This window comes from Indicator indicator, chromosome 31, assembly GCF_027791375.1.
Source record: "Indicator indicator isolate 239-I01 chromosome 31, UM_Iind_1.1, whole genome shotgun sequence".
Classification (NCBI taxonomy): domain Eukaryota; kingdom Metazoa; phylum Chordata; class Aves; order Piciformes; family Indicatoridae; genus Indicator; species Indicator indicator.
This window is the reverse complement of record NC_072040.1, coordinates 150099-158018: the sequence shown is the minus strand read 5'-3', so window position 1 is coordinate 158018 and position 7920 is coordinate 150099.

Here is a 7920-nt window from a genome sequence, read left to right as displayed (position 1 = left end):
CACACTTGCATTGATTTTCATGACCTGACGAGACACTGAGATTAAAATTACAGTATTTTTGTATATAATTTGGAGAAAAGTCTGATTTGCTCTTGCAAAATTCTCTGTTATTCCATCACCCAGGAAATGATTTGATGTCAGTACAAGAACAAGATAGTCTCTCTAAATCTCAGTTAAAGCTGATTGACTTAAACAAATGCAATGTATTTTTATTATCTTATTTCTTAATCAAATATTTGCCCTTATTACTGCTGTGTAATAATGGATGTGCAGTTTCCAGTAAAAGTATTTCATGCAGTTCATGTCATGTGCTTAGGCATTTTTGTATTTGGGAGAGGTTTTCTTTCTTTTTTTTTTTTCTTTTTTAGATCATTCTGAGTAGTAGCTCCATAAACTCTTGCCATTACAGACACAAACACAACAATTAAAGCCTTCCCCTGAGAACACTGGAGGGCTGGAGATCAAGTCTTTTTTCTTAGTTTGTCTGTTTGTTACCAAGCAGCATTATGCAGGTCATGTAGTACTGAAAGAAAAATCAGTTTTAGATGGAAATACTACAGAAGCAGCCATGTGGCCATAAGATAACCACCTGTTTTGAAAGTCAACCAGAAAGTAGGTTATGAGGAAGTGGAAAGATTAATATTGTGCCAGCCTTCAAAAAGGGCAAGGTGGAGGCTGTAAAATCTAGTCAGCCTCACCTCTTCCTCTGGGACCGTTTTTGAGCAACTCTGCCTGGAAGTCATTTCCTGGCATATGCTGGCCAAGCAGATGACCAGGAGCAGCCAGTGGTGCGTTACTGTGGCAGCTGGACAAACTGCTTCCCTTCTGTGAGGATGAGAGTGGTTCTGTGAACAAGTGGAGAATCAGTCAACTTTGTTCACCTTGGCTTTGTCCACGCTTTCAATACCACCTGGCACAGCATCCTTACAGACAGATAAGAGGGAGTGGGCTTGGAAAACATTAAAATGAGAGTGGTTAAGCACTGGAACATCTTGTCCAAAGATCCTGTGACTTCTCCATCCTTGCAAATAATCAAAAGTTGACTGGACAAAGCCCTGAGCAATCTTATCAATAAAGTTTGTTCTGCAAGTTAGGCTGGGGAGGTGGGAGTGGGCTGGACACCAGAAGTGCCTTCTAACCTAAATTATTCTGTGATTCTAAGCTCAAGTTAAGCAGAGGGGATCTTTGTTCTTTCCCAAGAAAGTAATAAATTTAGTCACTGATAAGGTCAATAAAAGCAATAAATGCCTGCTCAGAACAGTTGAAAATGGATTAAACACTGCCTTCAGCTAACCCAGGATTAGAGTGACCACAATCCAACTACTCATTGCCACTCATTGTCCAGTGACACATTTTGGCAGGGGTGATTTATTAGAGAAATGTGATTAACTGCAGGGCTCAAACTTGTTCTGTTGAGTGATACTTTCCTGAACATCTGTATCATCCCTTCAGGCAGGCCCTACTGGCAATCCTTGTATTACACTTGCAATTGGCCTGTCACAGAGTTGAAGGAGTTTGTGCATCTCTCATATTTTTAAAAGCATGATGCAGCACTATTGTTCTGTGCTATATTATAATTTATGGCTACCATACAGACCAGTAAAGTTCAAGCTCTTTGTCAGAAATGCAATGGGAAACAGATTAGCAAGAAAAATTTAATTAAGTGGCTTTAGATTTTCCTACTTTTCAAGAGTATTCAGCTCAGTTGTGATACTAGTTCAATATTCTGATCCATTATTGTTTTCTTTCCACAGATATGCTAAAAAATATCCATTTAACTGCCACGACATCCTCTGTGGGATGATGGAAATACTGTGAATATTTAGGACCTCATCAGAGCTGGGAGAAGCAAAAACCAGGACACCTGAGCTGAGTTGTATCTTGTAGCAGAAATGTCATGGTCAGTATAAAGGGGAAAATTTGATCTAGGTGGGGACTGCTCCTGCTCCTTTGGATCACTTTATAGGACTGACATCTACTTTTAACATGACCATTAGCAAAGCACAGGATCACTTTACTCAGAAGCTGTGATTTTTTTTCAGAATTATCCATAAAAATCTTTGGTCTTAGTAAGTTATATTAACGAGGACTATAAAAATAACGTTTCTTTAATATCCAGATAAACTTCTCTTGGTATCAATTTCTTTTTCTGAAGTCTAATATGAAATGGAAGTGGGTATGGGTCCTGCCCTTCTCATGCAGGGATCCTGCTATCATTCCATTGCACAAGTTTGACTTTCACCTGTGTCAGAAACGCCGAAATCCCTTCAGTCTTTGAATTAAACACAACATAACTTTCTGAGAAAAGAAAGGAAATTGGAGTATTGACATTTTAAATACTAAACCCAGAAGACTTTGCCGGACTGACAGGATCAATAATATTCCCTGTTGCATGCAAAACATCTAACTCCAGAAATAACTTGGAGTAGCAATGACTAACACACACAACCTTAACCCAGTCTGCATTTCCCATTATGTTCTACTTCAGAATCCTGTCTGCAATTACTTATCTTCTACTGTCATCTAGTGTCCAAAAGCCACCCTGCAAGTGGTGCTGGTGATTACACAGAAGAATTAAATACTATTTTTCTCCCCAACTTAATTTAAAAAAAAAAAAAAAAAAACTTTTAATCAGAAAATAATTCCTTAAGTTTGGGTATTGAAGATCTTATTCTAGTTATATAGTTACTCAGCCTTGAAAAAGTGCAGCTAACTGTGTGTGGCCAGCAAGGAAATATGAAATGGAGAGGAAATACAGAGGTTTAAAAATCAGTACCATTACAGAAGATGATGGAAGGAACAGGGGCTGCAGGTTCCAGTTGTGTCAGGGCTTTAAGGGAATTGTGGGCTTGAAGAAAGCACAGTCAAAGTATCTCTACAACTGAACAGAAGACATAAGTTAATATATCTAGTGAAGAAGAATAGAATGGCTTGGGTTGGAAGGGATCTCCAAAGGTCTAGTCCAGCCCCACCGCAGTGAGCAAGGGCATCCCCCACTAGATCAGGTTGTTCAGACCCTTGTTGAGCCTGACCTTGAATAGCTCCAAGGATGGGGCCTCAGCTTCCTCCCTGGGCAACTTATTCCTGTGTTCCAGCACCCTCATGGTGCAGAATTTGTTTCTAACATCCAATCTAAATCACCTCTTCTCTAATTTCATATCATTGCCACTCATCCCATCACTGCAGGCCTTTGTAAACAGTCCCTCTGCAGCCTTATTGTAGGCCCCCTTCAAGTACTGGAAGGCTGCTATTAGGTCTCCCCAAAGCCTTCCCTTCTCCAGAAAAATATTAGGAATATTGTTTAAAAAACCCCAACCAAATAAAACCAAGTAAAACTCTGAACTGCTGAAAGAAAAACATGTATTAAACATATTCCATGCTTTCCCATGAATTGTCCCTGTTTCCTACATGAAGTAAAAAGAAAGCAACATGAGAGTCATGCTCTCTAGGGCAATGTAAGGCATTGCAGTGAGCACAGTTTCAGCTTGCATAGCAAAGAAGAGAGGAGCCATACTCATAGCTGTTATCTTTAAGCCTTACTTTTCTTAAACATCCCTGTTTGTAATTTTGATTTAGTAATATTGCACTGATAATATCTGATCTCCTTTTCAAGGAAATATTTGCCAGTTTTCCATGTGAAAGATCACATGAAACAACTGCAAGTTGTTTCTACTTGCAGGTGCTTGCCACAGCCACATGATCAAACTTGATTTTCGTTTCACAACATTCAAATACTGCGCAAGGTGTTCTGAGAAAAATGGGAACTCTGCTCACATACCAAAAGGGGAAATAGGATTAAAATCAAACATCAATAACCTGAGATGATGTTAATATATTCTGCCCTGCTGAAATTAGCCTCAAGGAACTATGTCACCAGACTCTTCAAAAGACAAACTTAATGCAGGGCATTAATATTTGTTCTTGAATGTAAGTTTGCTGCCAAATGTACATTATCTGTTTACTTTGTAAAGTATTCCAAGGGTAAAAGGCAGTGTAGTGCAGCTAAATGACCCAGAATGACCTATGAGAAATTTATTAATGTAGAACATATTAACAAAAGGGTGATTTTAAAAATAATATGTAATAAAATTCTCTTTGTGGGGGGGGGAAAGGCAAATACCAAAAGCCAATGCTGTTTACACAGCTGAATAGGTAATGCAACTATAGAAACACCCTTAATTCCACTCTCTTATCACCTATGAAAGATATGAAGGCTTTAAAAGAAACTCGTAATCTTTACAAACCAAGCTCATGCCACTTCTAGACTTTCCTAAAAAAATATATTATTAAAAAAATCTTTTCACACTTTCTTTCTTGTGGAAGAGTGAAACCATACATCAAGAGTTGATGTGGATCCCAGATTTACTTTGTACCATGCACGATTAGAGAAGGAAAAGAAGTAATTCCTATTATCAAACTCTTCAGAGCTCCAACAGTTGCTGTCAGGTTAAAAATGCAAAGACTAGCATTGACCTCTAGTGTTTTAGTGTAAGTAATGCAATAGGGTGTTGCTGGAATAAACCACAGCACCCCTGGAACAGCCAGCTGTTTCTAGAATGTGTTTTCAGCTATGTGGTGTAACACAGAAGAAGGTCTTTGAAAGAAGAAAAAATGTCTATTAATTAAAGCTAACAGCAGCAGAAATACTCTGCTATTTTCCTAAAAGCTGCTGGAATGCTGCTTGGATTGATAGTATTCTGACAACATAGGGAGCAACTTGCATCATTCTTTGAACCTGGTTCAAGACCAAGGGTTATGCATCAGATGAGGTGTCACACTGTCTGGCTCATATGCCCAGCACTGTTAGGACAGAAGGAGCAGGACAAAGTGAATTAAATCCCAACCAGAGTAGCAAGTGAGAGGCCACTGTTTCATGCTATTGCTGGATACACACCATTTGGACCATTCATGGAGAAAGGACAGAGCAGCATTGCTTTCTAAGATGTTCTTCATGCAAGGATAAGGCTCTTGCTGTCCCCTACATAAGCAAATGTCCTTGGTGCATATTGGCTTCATCAGCCACTGGATGCAAACATATGGTTTAAAAAAGGCAGTGCTAGAACCTAAATCAATTGTCCTTTTAGGCTTGAGAGGAAGCACAATACTTCTCTTTGGTAGCACTGCAGAATTGGCCTAAATCTTACAGCTCAGACCCTGCTTTTAGAATCCTTGTACGATTGCTTAAGAAATAGAATCGATTTATTTCTACTAAATACAAGGAAAAAAGTGTAGACCTTCAGTGAAGCATAAAAATTTGTCTTTAGGGCCAAACTGCCACAGCAGGATGGTTAAAAACATCATATGAACTCAGTTGTGAAATCCTTGTGTGGCCTACCCGAGGGCTGAGGGGTACTTCACAAATCTAACCAAACTGAAATCATAAAATGATCTTCCTAGACTTTTCCAGGCTTGCTCTGGTCACCAAGCACTGAAGAGAATAATGTTTCTGTGCTAATTCCACTTTTGGATCTGGCTTTCTCTCACTTGCTCCTTGCTTTTTGGTCTGCTTAGTATTTCTATCTTTTTTTTTTTGTTCTGTCCTAACAACAACATTAAATACACTACTCAGCTATTCCTTACAGCTGTAAGAGTTTTCTGTACTACTTAGCATTTTGCTTTGCTTTAAATACCTCCATTTTATTGCTACTTTCTCTACCAATGTGTTTGGTTTTTGCAGAGTACACCTGTGCAATACTCTAGCTGATCTTTAGCTGCAATTTGAGATTATTTTGATAGCAGGTTTTCAGAAAGGTAATCCTGCAACAAGAGAGAAAGTCATAAAATTTCTTGTCAAAGGTTTGACTCTGCTAGACTGAAATTGGTCACAGCACTGCTGGTGCCATAGTTGCAGCAGCACAGAGCTCAGGCTGGGTGAGCTGACTGTGAATTTCCTCTTTGATGGTTTTGCAGCTTTGGCTGAACCATATGTTTCAGCTCTGCTGTCATCAGTAAAAGAGGCTGTTGCATAAAGCAAGTTCCACTCTGCTTCTATGATCTGCAATCCCATACAGAGCATTAGCACTGTGTGGATTCTAAGATCAGCTGTCTGCAGACATCAAAAAACACCTGATTCATGCTAGAGTATGCCTCTCAAAAATATTAAACAGCACAACAATCTTAGGGGTGTCTGGAATACAAAAACTTGTTGAGACAGTAGACTGGAGCCTTTCTGATTTAAAGATAACTACAGGAGATGCTTGGATATCTGCACAGCTCTGGAGAGCATAATGCAAACACAGGTTATAGCAGGCTCAGCTTTTATGAAGCATTTGGGTCAGACTAGGGGTTTCTCTTCTCCTGACTCCTAAGCAAACTCCAAAGTTGAGTCAGTGATTAGAGAAACATAAAATGAAATTATTTATGACACTTTCTTCAGGCCTATCTTTCAAAAATACACTTGAAAATAAGCAGTAAATAAACAATTCCTCCTGCAGATAAATCTATATTAACTAATTCTTCAATTAGTGACTATTCAATGCCTAAAAATACTTTTTGTCTCAAATTCAGAACAGGGATATTTTGTTCAGATTATATGTAAATGCAGCAATTCCTTTTGCCTAATTTTCCAGAGGTAAAGGTAATGAGCAAAAATTATCTGAAAAAACCCAAAATTAAAATGTGGCTGAAAACTGAGTATCCTCTCAAAGGGTTTCTTAAGTAGGCAGAAAGCCCTGACTCTGCTGTCCAGAGAGAGCTACTGCTAAGAGCCTATCCAGATTCACCAGTTATGTAAAAGACATCGTTTGAAATTAAACAGTAGCAGCAACACAAAACTAATCAGTATGATGTAACACACCAGAGAAAAGGAGAAATGGATAGGAGCAATGTGAACTGAAAACTATGAAACATCAAACACTGAAAAGCTGAAGAACACAGACAGTCAAGGCAGGGGTCAGTTGCTCTTTTGTTCCTGAAGCTCTAGAACTCAGCATGAAGCCTAGAGCAAGGTGCTGAAAACATTAATGACATGAAAATTTTCTGCTGCTAATTAAGAAAGTTGCTAGAAACAGAGTTCAAGGAAATCCAAGTAACTTGGGGTTGTATATTGGGGTCCACTAAAATTAATATTAATAAACAATGTGAAAATCAGGGAAACTCCAGAATCCTGGCAAAGTACTAATGTTAGGGCAATGTTCAAAAAAGTTAAATAGATAAAATTGCTAAATCTATAGTTTGATGTGATGCCTGCATCGTATTTTTTCTTTATTATGCCAACAGTTCAACTCAGTTAAGACAGCTAAAAGGATTAAGAACACAGCTAATGTTGCTCCAAAATGCTCTGTGAAAATGGATCCAGACCAGGAAATTCACTAGGGACTGTATTTCAGGAAACAATGTACATAAGGCAGTAGTATGCTGAGGTAATTTTTTTCACTGCTATATCAGGAGTACTGCAAAACTTTATGCACAAATCTGATTTTGTATACATAGTGTTAAAAATAAGGAAAATTAAACCACCAAAGCAGTTGTCAAGGAGAGAATCCTCTTCTCAGTTTGGGTGGGGAGGATGACACATCATAGTTTTGACATATTTTTCTTTCTTTCCTGTGCTCAAATAATTATGCAGGTATTGATCTCTATTACTTCCAACTTGCTTATTTCAGTAGGAGAGAGTAATTTCTAATTAGTAGAGATTTTTATGGGTTAGCTTTCACTTTGATGCACTTCATATACTGAAGTATAAATGTACTAAATGGAATAGTTTGAGAAATGCATTTCAGAAAGACCTTAATTTAAGAGCTTTGGATATTCTTAACTTCAAAGTAGCCTGCCAGAATCTCCATCTCTCTAAAAACTTCCCTGTCTACACTGACTTGAACAATCTATACATCCTTTTAAAATGCACAGGGAACAGAAATGGTGTAATCAAAGCAGCAGTCAGCTGAGTTGCTGTAAGGGAAAGCTCAAGTGCAGAGCAAA